The sequence below is a fragment of the Ochotona princeps genome, chromosome 8, assembly GCF_030435755.1.
Source record: "Ochotona princeps isolate mOchPri1 chromosome 8, mOchPri1.hap1, whole genome shotgun sequence".
Classification (NCBI taxonomy): domain Eukaryota; kingdom Metazoa; phylum Chordata; class Mammalia; order Lagomorpha; family Ochotonidae; genus Ochotona; species Ochotona princeps.
In genome coordinates this window covers 31093373-31105495 of record NC_080839.1, presented here as the reverse complement: position 1 = coordinate 31105495, position 12123 = coordinate 31093373, and the positions used below count along the sequence as shown (strand labels likewise).

The 12123-nt window shown below is 40.1% G+C and overlaps 1 protein-coding gene and 1 non-coding gene across 3 annotated transcripts in view; both read right to left on the bottom strand.

The window, feature by feature from the left end:
* The window catches only part of ACYP2 (acylphosphatase 2), a 219876-nt gene that overhangs the window by 191629 nt on the left and 16124 nt on the right, over positions 1-12123 (bottom strand). The gene's annotated exons all lie outside the window — the stretch shown is intronic.
* On the bottom strand, positions 765-866 carry LOC118760702 (U6 spliceosomal RNA). The gene has a single exon (XR_004996934.1). It is a non-coding gene; the product is annotated as a U6 spliceosomal RNA (small nuclear RNA).

Genomic DNA, 12123 nt, shown 5'->3' with positions numbered 1-12123 from the left:
TTAAAAGATTTATTTATTTATTTTTTACAAAGTCAGATATACAGACAGGAGAAGAGACAGAGAGGAAGATCTTCTGTCCATTGATTCACTCCCCAAATGAGCCGCAACAGCTGGTGCTGCGCCGATCCGAAGCCGGGAACCAGGAACCTTCTCCAGGTCTCCCACACAGGTGCAGGGTCCCAAAGCTTTGGGCCATCCTTGATTGCTTTCCCAGGCCACAAGCAGGGAGCTGGATGGGAAGTGGAGCTGCGGGACTAGAACCGGCGCCCATATGGGATCCCGGCGCATTTAAAGCGAGGACTTTAGCTGTTAGGCCACGCTGTCGGGCCCGACCTGACTCAAATTTTAATGGGAAAACTCTGGTTGCTAACTTAAAAAGAGGACAAGATGCCAAAACTGACAAACAAGTGGGGAGGTTTTTGAAACTACCTCAGCCCAAGATGACAGAGTCAAGGACTATGGATCAAGCCATAGCAGAGGAGCTGAGGAGCAGTAACCAGAGTCTGATAAGTACCCTCACAATGATAGACCAAGAGGGCTACTGTTAGACTTTCAGTTAGCATGAGGAAAACAGAAAGATAAGTGCAAAAAAATAAATTTTCAGTTCAACAGCTAACTTACCAAGGGAAATTTCTTTATTATTTTAGGAGAATTTGAAATTGAAAACCTATGGATACTTTTTTAGGTTCATAAACTTTACACTATCGATATTTAAAAAACTAGAACATCTTTAAAATCTTTTAGAACTCAGATCAGGGGCCTGCATGATAGCTCTTCATGAATTTGTGTGTCATCCTTGTGCAGGGGCCATGCTAATCTTCTCTGTATCATTCCAATTTTAATATATGTGCTGCCAGAGCAAGCACGACATGATATCTCTACTGGCTAATCTTCTACCTATAAGCGCTGGCATCTCATATGGGTGCTGGTTTGTGTCCCGGCTGCTCTAATTCTCATCCAGCTCCCTATTTATGGCCTGGGAAAGCAGTGAAGGATGGTTCAAAACCTTGGGACCCTCCACCTGCATGGAAGGCCTAGAAGATGCTCTTGGATCCCCACTTTGGGTCAGTTCACTCTGGCTACTATGGCCATTTGGGGAGTGAACCAGCAGATGGGAAATTATTTTAAAAAAACCCTCAGATCAAATTCTCAGAAAGTATCTGAATTTGACTAGGTAACTCACAGAGAAAACGCCTTCAAATGGAAAACAGAGCTTAGATTTAATGTAAATATGGAAGAAGATACACATAGAAAACAACTAAAAATACACTGAGATGTCAATTTGTCAGAATATCATTTGATTTTTCTGGGAAAAAATGCAGTGACAAAACTTACTGCTAAATGATACAGACCACTTTCCAATGATGAAAGGGCAACCAAAAGAAAAAAAAGGGGACTTCAAAAAAGGAAATACAACATTAGACACATGTGACTTTAAAAATAATCTGCATACCAGAATTATCTCTTCCCTATTATGGAGAGAGAGGGGGAGAACTATAAAAAGATGTTATGTATTCATGAGGGAAAATATAATAAGAGTGGAGGAAGCAGAAGACACTTTTGAAATGTCATTAAACAGTGCCAATGAATGTTATTTCTGCCAGGAACAGCACAAGAATGAATGTTTTAGCCAAAAATATCCAAAGAAATAAAAATTCATTTAAATGGAACATGTGTCAGCAACATCAAATTTTAAAATGAAAAATAGAAAATAGCTTCTGAAAATAAAAGTGTTATACTATGTATATTCTCATAAATTGTTTCTTAGATATTTAAGAGCTTGATTCTTGATGTTAAAATGAGACTAGCCAAGCAGCAGAGATTTAACAGATTATTGAGACTTCTCATTTGACTGTCTCAACCAGCCATGAGTACTGGCAATCTGACATTTCTTTTCTTTATTTCTCATCCTTCTCCTAGAAAAAATAAAGGAAAACAAGGCATTGTCAAGAAAGACAGGTGGGGCAGGGCAGACAGGGGCATCTTTGAAGTTTAGGTCATGTTCTGGCACCATCCTCTTTTCTTCCCTACCAAATTTGCCTATCAGCTTTGGGGATACCCCTTATCTATCTATCTATCTTTCTCTCTCTCTCTCTTTCTTTCTTTCCTTTTTTCTTCCTTTCTTCCTTCCTTTCTTTCTTTCTTTCTTTCTTAATTACTTACGATGCAGAGAAACAGAAAAAGGCAGACACATGCTGGGAGTGGGGATGGGAGATGGTGGAGGAGGGTGGAATCCCATTTTCTGGTTCACTCCACAAATATCTGCAATAACCAAGGAAGGATCAAGGCCTGGAGCCAGAAAATCAACCATGGTCTCCCCCATGGATGGCAGAAATCTAGTTACTTGAACCATTACTCTGGAAGCATTAGCAGTAAGCCAGAATCAGGAGCCAGAATGGGTGTCAAACTGATGCACTCCAGTGTAGGAGTAGGTTAAAAATCAGCTCCCCACCCAGAAAAGCTCCTGGTTCCTGGCTTCAGATCAGCTCAGCTCCGGCTGTTGCGGTCACTTGACCAGTGAATCATCAGACAGAAGCTCTTCCTCTCTGTCTCTCCTCCTCTCTGCATATCTGACTTTGCAATAAAAATAAATTAAAAAAAATTCAGCACCCCAACTCCACCCCAACCATGCTCTTTTATATCTTCAAGAAATTCCACCCTTGTTCTCCAACCATATCATTCGTGACAACTTCAATATCCCTGTTCATACTTAGCCTTACTTTTTACTATCCACCATGACATCTGCTGCATCTCAAAAATTCTAAATATAAGTGGCTATAACTTCTGGTTTTGTCATGTCTGCTATTTTACTGAACCTGGTATTTATCTTCAGAACAAACTGAATTCCATCCACTCTCAACCCTCAGTTCTGTGGTTAAGGTTATACACACACACACACACACACACACACACACACACACATATATTTTTAAGAAATCTTAAATATATTTATTTATTTGAAAGAAAGAAAGGGAAATGGAGAAGAACAGAAAGAGGGAGATCTTCCACTTGCAGGTTCATTCCCTAAATGGCTGCAACAACCAGCATAAAGCTAAGAGCTTTATCTGGGTCTTCCACATAGGTGGCAGGGGCCCAAATACTTAGGCAATCTTTACTGCTTTCTCAGGTCATCAGCCTCAGAAGTGGAGCAGCTGGGACACAATCTGGTATAGATATGGGATGCAGCAATTGCAGGTGGACCCAATGCTGCAAATTTCAAGGCCTGGGTTTAAATCTTAATCTTGCCCTTCATATGAGCGACCAAGTTCAAGTGGCTCAATTTCTGACTTATTGTGAAGGCTAAATGAGGTAATCTTCATAAACTTGGCATATATTAAGTAAATGATAAATATTGACCAGCATTATTAGCATTCCATTTGGTTTCACTTACTCTCTGTGTATCCTGGTCACCACAGTCAACTCAGGATCTCTGTTACTTTGTACTCTTCTCTGTCATTGTTCCTTCTCCCATTCCTTACAACAGCTATTCTGAACCAGGTCTACTTTCCTCAAATTTCCAAATCTTTTGATGTCTGAAATATTTTTAGAACATGCGTTTGTCTCCAACTTTATTATGAAGATACAGGCCACCCAGCTAGCAGAGAATGCTTCTCCAGTTATCTTACTCCTTTTTATACAGAGGAAACATATGGATAGAATTCTTGGTCTCTCTGCTTCTGTACTCACCCTACTTCAGAAAGTACAGTGATTCATCTGATGGACAAATCTGTGCAGAACTCACCCGCCTTCTCTAATTAGCCTTTAGACTACTCACTTCGCATGGACATAATTGCTGTCTTCCTGGCCATGAGGTGCGCAGGAGGCAATCTCTGCCCATGCAGGGAATGGAAAGCTCTGAAGTCTTAGATCTCTAATTGGGTGAATGTTGAGAAACCAAAACCAAAATTTGGAATTTATAAGAACTGTAATAATTTAGAGGTATGAGTGGACTTCAGTATGTGGGTAGAATGTTTTGAGTTTAGCAGTTACGTGATGTTTTAGTAACAGGCTGGGGAGCAAACTTAAAAGACTGGACACACACAATACTCTTAATAGGGAGGAACTGCAGTTCACAATAGGGTTGTTTCCTCCCTCACTCCTGCCTTTGCTCCCTCTTTTCCTCCTTTCTTTCCTTCCTTCCACCCTTCAACCCTTCCACGCTTCCATTCTTCTGCAAAAGCAGACCTGAGTAAGGAACTGGAAGCCATAAGCTACTTAGCTTAGGCTCATGACCTGTGAGTGGTCTACAATCTCTGGAACATAAGGCCAAATAGGCAAATACTATGTACGTAGTATAAAAGCTAGATGCTGGCAGTATTAGATCCGTTTAGGCATTTGATTTTTTTAAGCCTTTTTTTTTTTTTGGAAGGTCAGGTTTACAGAGAGAAGGAGAGACAGAGAAGTATCTTCTGTCCACTGGTTCACTCCCCAAGTGGCTGCAGCTGCTGAAGCCGAAGCCAGGAGCCAGAAGCTTCTTCTAGCTCTGTCATGCAGGTGCAGGGTCCTAAGGCTTTGGGTCATCCTGTACTGCCTTCCCAGGCCACAAGCAGAGAGCTAGAATGGAAGTGAAGCAGCTGGGATATGAACCAGTGCCCATATGGGATCCAGGTGTATGCAAGGCAAGGACTTGGGCCACTAGGTTACCGTGCCAGGCCCGAGGCATTTGATGGTTTTAAACTACAATCTAAGTTTCAGATCATCTTCAGAGAACAAAAGCTTAGTTCTAACTTAATTTTTAATGGTTTTTCTGGACAAAGGAAAAAAATAAACAGACTAAATTTCAGTGCCCTTTATCTTGCCTGCACACTCAAGAATAAAAAAAAACTGGGCCCGGAGCAACAACTCAGCGACTAAAGTCCTCACCTTGAACAATCTGGGATCCCATATGGACACCAGTTCTAATCCCAGCAGCCCCGTTTCCCACCTAGCTCTCTGCTTGTGGCCTGGGAAAGCAGTCGAGGATGGCCCAAAGCCTTGGGACCCTGCACCCGTGTGGGAGACCTGGAGGAAAGTTCCTGGCTCCTGACTTCAGATCAGCTCAGCTCTAGTCATTGCGGCTGCTGGGGGAGTGAATCATTGGACAGAAGATCTTCCTCTCTTATTTCTCCTCCTCTCTGTATAACTGACTCTCCAAATAAATAAATAAATAAATCCTTAAAAAAACCAAAAAGGAAAAATGATTTCTTTGCTTTAATTTGAAAGACAGATTTTACAGAGAGAAAGACAGAAGACAGATCTTTCATCTGTTGGCTATTCCCCAAATCACACAGCAGCCAGAGCTGAGCTAATCTGAAGTTGGAAACCAGGAGCCTCTCCCACAAGCATACAGGGACCAAAGGATTTGAGCCATTCTCCACTGCTTTCCCAGACCATAAGTAGAGAGCTGGATCAGAAGCGGAGCACTAGAACCGACACCCACATGAGATGTTAGCACTATTAGGCAGAGGATTGGCCTGCAGCAACACCCCTCTGGTCCCACAAATACTCTTAGTAGTCACTGGCAACATGACAGAAGTTTCCAATATTCAAAACAGGAACTAGTGTTGGGAGCACCGCACGAGTGCCCTGCTCTAAAATAATGACTGGTTCAAGGCAAGGAGGCAGCAGGAAGACAGGAGGTCACAGGTGAGGCGGATCTGCCTCCTTTCCAGGGCCTGGCCAGTCAGGTAGCACCCAGTGGACCCACGGGAATGCAAGTGATGGGAGTGAGAGCTGAAATTGCTATGGCAATAAGTATAGTTATTGTTATTTTATAGGCTAGCCTGTTTTTGCAATTTTTTGGAGCACAGAAAATGTAGCTGTTTTAGCCGCTTTTATAATTTTTAGCTAGAGGAATTAAGGATGCTTTTATTAAAGAAAAATGTTTTTGATTATTGTTTTATTTATGGGGTTGCAGGGTCTATAGTTGTAGGGGGATTTAATATTTGTAATTTTTGTTTTTAGATTTATATTTTTTCCCTTGTAAACTATTTTCCCATTGAATAATGGGCAAGTTGTAGAAATAGAAATGTGGTAGGAATGTACTACTGATTAGCAGGTAATCGCATGTGCCTTGGCCTTGGAGTCCTGGCTGCCGCTCCATGGCTACTGTTGAAGAATGAATAATGGCTTGCTTTGAAGAATATGAATACAGTGTTTTAAAGAATTATCTCTGGGGACACCTGCCTAGCCCTGAAGTGCAGACGCAATGACCGAATGTCTGTATATGCCCCCTTAGTCTTGAAGTAAAAAAATAGAACAATTAGTTGCTTGTGCAGAAGCTTGTGAGGTGTCTGAGTAAATAAAAAGGACAGCTTTTTCTTGGGTTGTTGTGAGAACGCATCAAGTGTCAGTGTCTGTGTCTTTCTTTATCGCCGACTCCACGCACCCTTCCCGAGCTCCGAACTCTCGGCTGGAGCTGGACTCCGGCAAACTAGTTTTATATGGAACATCTAGAAAAGGTAATGATTCTCATTAAAGTCTTTAGAAACTTGAACAAGAGTTTCAGAATCTATAGACAATGATCTTTCCAGGTGAAACAAATAAAAAGGTAAGATGAAAAACCTATGTTAGTCTGAACAAACTAGGAATAGTGGGAAGATTTGTTAATCTGATAAAGAACATCCACCAAAAACATATAGGTAATGTCATATTGAATGATAAGGAGCTAGAAGCATTCCTGCTAAAATTAGGAAATAAGACAAGGATGCCCTTCCCATACTATTTTTCAAAATCATATTGGAAATCCTAGCTAATGTAATCAAGGAAGAAATGTAAATTAGAAGTATTAAGCTTGGTAAGGAAGAAATAAAATTATTGCTGATAGATGACACAATTATTATAAAGAAAATCTGAACAAACACACATATAAATTTCTGGAACTAATAAGGTTTACAACAAAAATATAATCTGCAAAACTGAGGCATGAGTTTGGTATAGCATTTAGGATGCCACTTGAAACACCCACATCCCATGTCAGAGTGCCTGGGTTCGAGTACTGGTTCTGTTCTTTTTTTTTTTAATTTTTTAATTTATTTTTTTTTAAGATGTATTTATTTTTATTGGAAAGTCAGATATACAGAGAGGAGGAGAGACAGAGAGGACGATCTTCCATCTAATGATTCACTCCCCAAGTGACTGCAATAGCTGGTGTTGTGCCAATCCAAAGCCAGGAACCAGGAACCTGGAACCTCTCTTCCGGGTCTCCCACACAGGTGCAGGGTCCCAAAGCTTTGGGCCGTTCTTGCCTGCTTTCCCAGGCCACAAGCAGAGAGCTGGTTAGGAAGTGGAGCTGCCAGGATTAGAACAGGCACCCTTATGGGATCCTGGCACATTCAAGGTAAGGACTTTAGCCACTAGGCCACGGCACTGGGCCCTGATTCTGTTCTTAATTCCATGTTCCTGCTGGAATACCATGGAAGCAGTAGGTGATCTCAAGCAGTTATTTCACTACTACCTATGTGGGAGGCAGTCTTAGATTGAGTTCCCAGCTCCCAGATTCAAGCTGGGCCAGTCCTGGCTGTTGTGCATATTTGAAGAGTGAACCAGCAGATGAGAGTTTATTGTCTGCTTGTCTCTTTCTTTTATAAAGCTAATTAATTAATTAATTAAAATACGTACAGTAGCTGGCACAAAGGCTTAACTGACTAATCCTCTGCCTTTAAGCACTGGCATCCCATGTGGGCACTGGTTCGTGTCCCAGCTGCTCCATTTCTGATCCAGTTCCCTGCTTGTGGCCTAGGAGGGCAGAGAATCGTCCGGGTCCTTGGACCATTGCATCTGCATGGGAGAGCCAAAGGAGGCTCTTGGCTGCAAATTGTGGACATTTGAAGAGTGAACCAGCAGATGGAAGATCTTTCTCTTTCTAAATCTGCCTTTCCATCAAAAATAAATAAATCTTTTAAAAAATTTATAAGTAAAGAAAAATACATACAAAGTCAATCATTTTCCTATATACCATTAATGAAAAAGTAGAGTTTACAGTAAGAAAAAAATAACATTGTTTACATTGGCATCTTCAACATTAAATGAAATAGTCTGCAACCCATTTCCTTCCCCAGGTATCAGATCAGCATCTATGTCTGAAGGCTTTCCCTATCCAATCATCCTTCCTTTCCCTTTAACTCTCACAGGTGGGGTGGCACGCTTCCACTCCAACTCCAACTCCCTAAACCCCTTCTATTTTCAACTCTCTCAGGGTCTGTTTCCTGAAGGACTCAAATCTAGAGTTTTAACTAGAAAAATCTAGTGTATCAATGAATCTTTTTCTTCTGGAAACTTTTAAACATCATTGGGCTTTAATAAATGTTAGGAGACTAATATAAAACACTAGGAAATACATTATAAAATTCAGACAAGTAAATTTATTTTAATAACATGGAATTAATTATATTTTAAGTAAAATTAATTCATGGCCTAGAACGCTAAGAAATATGATAATGATTTATGCACCAAGAAAGACATGATGGTCAATGCAGATTTGAATGAACTTTCCATATGCTAAATCTACGAGTTTATTGAGACTAAAGTAGCTATTTGGGGTATTTCCTTAGAGGAACTTCTACAAAACAGACATTTCATTTCACAACTGAAAGTAATAATGGGATAAATGGGGGGGGGAACAGGTCTCTAAGACAAGCGACAAGCGTTGCAGCTGGAGTTTGGAAAGTGATGAGAGTCAAAATACGTATTAAAATATCTTCTATAGACAGTGAGAGTTCTTAAAACTTTGGAATATTTTATGCCTCACTTTCATGAGACACTTCTGTGAAAATGCAAAGATGCTTCAGTTGTCAGTGTGGTGTGTGTGTGAACTGTCACATAATACACTAAGTTGATATTCAGAGTGTAACGGAAACTACATGACAGAGCAGCTAACACTATCAGCTAGACATAACCACTCTTCCTGTTTTGTCTGAGGGGGGAAGTTAAGGTGTAATGTTAGAGGTACAATTGTGTGTGTTTGGGGTAGATTAGCTGGTTGACTGGCGTTTAGTCATTGAGTTTCAGTTGTTCAGTATCAATTTCAGAATAAAATTATGCTAAAACAGTTCTGAGCTAATAAAGAACAATTTGATAGAAAATATAATTTTATTTCTATTTTTAACTGTTATTCAATGCACTATTTTCCTTTTGAAGTAGATCTTAAAGCATTTATTTCATTACACAAGTTAAAATTACTGTCTCTAATTAGGAAAACTTTAGAAAATAATTTCATACTCAACCCTGCCACCATCTTATCTTAGGTATCCTCCTTCTTAAGTTACCTTTATTCTTATTCTACAAATTGCAAATTTTCTATTTTTGCTCATATCTACATCTTTTCCACAATCCTCTACTTGCAAATGACAAAGTTACCTCATTCATCTCTGGGTAAATAGAAACCGTAGTGGGCACAGCACGATAGCCAGTGGCTAAAGTTCTCACCTTGCATACACCAGGATCCCATATGGACGCCAGTTCATGTTCCGACTGCTCCACTTCCCATCCAGTTCCTTGCTTGTGGCCTAGGAAAGCAGTCAAGGATGGCCCAAAACCTTGGGACTTTTCACCCATGTGGGAGACCTGAAGAAGGCTCTTGGCTCCTGGTTTCAGCTTCAGCCATTGCTGTGAACCGGCAGATGGAAGATCTTTCTGTCTCTGCTCTCTGTAAATCTGTATTTCCACTACAAAAGGCTGTTTTACAGAAAAGAGAGTTACAGAGAGGGAGAATCACAGAAAGATCTTATATCTGCTGGTTCATTCCTTGAATGTCCTCAATGGCGGGGGTGTTGAGTTGGACTGAAGCCAGGAGCCTGGAACTCTTTCTTGACTTTTAGCCTCTTAAAGTTACAGCTTTTTTGTTTTCACTCCCAGGAAAAAAATTTTTTTGAACTATCCAGTTTTTACATGCATGTCTACTATCTTACCAAGTCATTCCTGAATTCTCTCCAATCCAGCTACCCTGCCTGTCCATCACACCTCTGAAATTGTGCCTGTCAAGGTCACCAACGATCTTTCTGTTGCCAAAATCATTGAACACTTTGATCCTTATTTTATATGATTTACCAGCATCATCTTTCTCCCCAAACTTCATTAGCATCTGTGATGACACTCTGTAAAAAACGAGTTAATACAGTGGCCTGAGATAACTTTTCACAGAAGAGGCTTACAAGAGATCCTTGGCTGATATCCAGGAACTTGGGCTTCAGGAATATTCCTGTTCTTTCCTGACAACAATGGCTCATTATACCTTGACTGTTTTTATATATGACACAGTTTATTATGTGGAGCACCTGCAATACAGCTGGGAATCTGCAGTGTTGCAGACAGACGGTGTCTACACGACCAGCCTAGGTAAGTATCTTGGTTTCTGAGTCTCCTACGGGTTCTTTCAGAGAGAAGCATCATACCCGTGTTGCTGGAGTTAAAATGTGCCCTGTGTTTACCTGTTATGGGAGCAGGAGGATATAAGGAAGCCTGCCTATGGGGTCCTCCAAGTTCCACCAATGTCTTCTTCCCTTATGATTCAACGTTATATATTTGTTACATCACGGTGATAAATCTCTTCTACAAGGATTGCAGTGAATCCTTGTAGTGAATTTCTGAACATGGAGCTAGTTTTAGGTATTCCAACACAATTCTGCCCCAATTTTCCTTTCTCAGACTCCTCGTATGCATTTGCCTATTGAGTCCTACTTAGAATCTCATTTTTTTTTACATTTTTTTTCTGTCAATACTGTTTCCTGGGGGATATTATTTAGCCCCTTAATGTGAAAGCTACCATCATCTACATGTTTCCATATTCCAAATTTCTGTTCACCAGCCTGCTAACAATAATTCTAGAAACTAAAATCCAGAAGCCTACATGAATATTAATTTAGGATCTTGTAGGAAAACTTATTATGTACAATATGGCTCTCATAATACTGTTTCCTCCAAAATCTGTTCCTACACATCATTCTCCCCATCTCAATGAGTTGACTCTATCATACAAACTATTAACAAACAGAAACCTGGGAGTCACTCTTAGCTCTTTGCTTTCTCTTATCCCACAGTCTATCATCAAATCCTATTCTACCTCCAAAATAGTCCTCATATCTAACCAATCCTTGCTATCTGCACTATTGCCACCCATCATCATCTATCAATGAGACAGCCCTCTACTTGGTACCCTCCTTTTCTCTTTTCAAAGATTTATTTATTATTTGAAAGGCAGAGTTAGACAAAAAGGGAGACAAAGAGAGAGATTTACCATCTGCTAGTTCACTCTCCAAATAGCCCAGAGGTGGGCTAGTCTGAAGCCAGGAGCTTCTTCTGGGTCACCCATGAGAGTTCAAGGACCCAAACAGTTGGATTAGCATCCATTGCTTTCCTATACAGGGAGCTGAACTGGAAGTTGGGCTGCTGTTACATGAACAAGCACCCATAAGGGATGCTGGTGTCACAGGCAGAGAATTAACCTACTATGTCATGGGCACGCTCCTGTATCTCTATTATCATCCTGATTCCTATATTAGCTATTGTATATTCAGAGCCAGGAGCAATTTTACAAAACTTTTTTATATTTTATTATTATTATTATCATTTTGTGATACAGTTCCACATTCCCTATCCCCTTCCCAATTACCTCCCCCCACCTAGTTCCTCTATATCATTACTAACATATAGTTCTTCATACACAGTCATATGTCCATCATTGCGGGCATGGACAATGGCAGAGAGTCCAGAATCCTATTGTCAAGATATAGTAAAAAGTTTCATTGTAAGTCCATCTTTGTCTAGAAACAGAAATGCATACTACATTGTATCCTCACATCTGGATGTTTGTCTCCATTTCATAGCTAAAGTCATAATACAAAATCAACAATAGAAAGAAAAATAGAAATTTACAATGCCATGAAGTTAAATGACATGTTACTAGATATGACAGTCTCCATTACACAGCTACTATACATTTCCTTAAATGAAAAGCCACAAAACAAAATCAACATCAGGGAGAAAAAAGAAATTAATAATACCAAGAAGTTAAATAACATGCTATTAAATGACTAATGTGTAGCTGAAGAAATGAAAATCAAGAACCTTCTTGAAGAAAATGATGCCACTGCATGATCTACTAGTCATTGAATGATTTAATCAGAAGAAAGTGTTTTGAAGAGATGA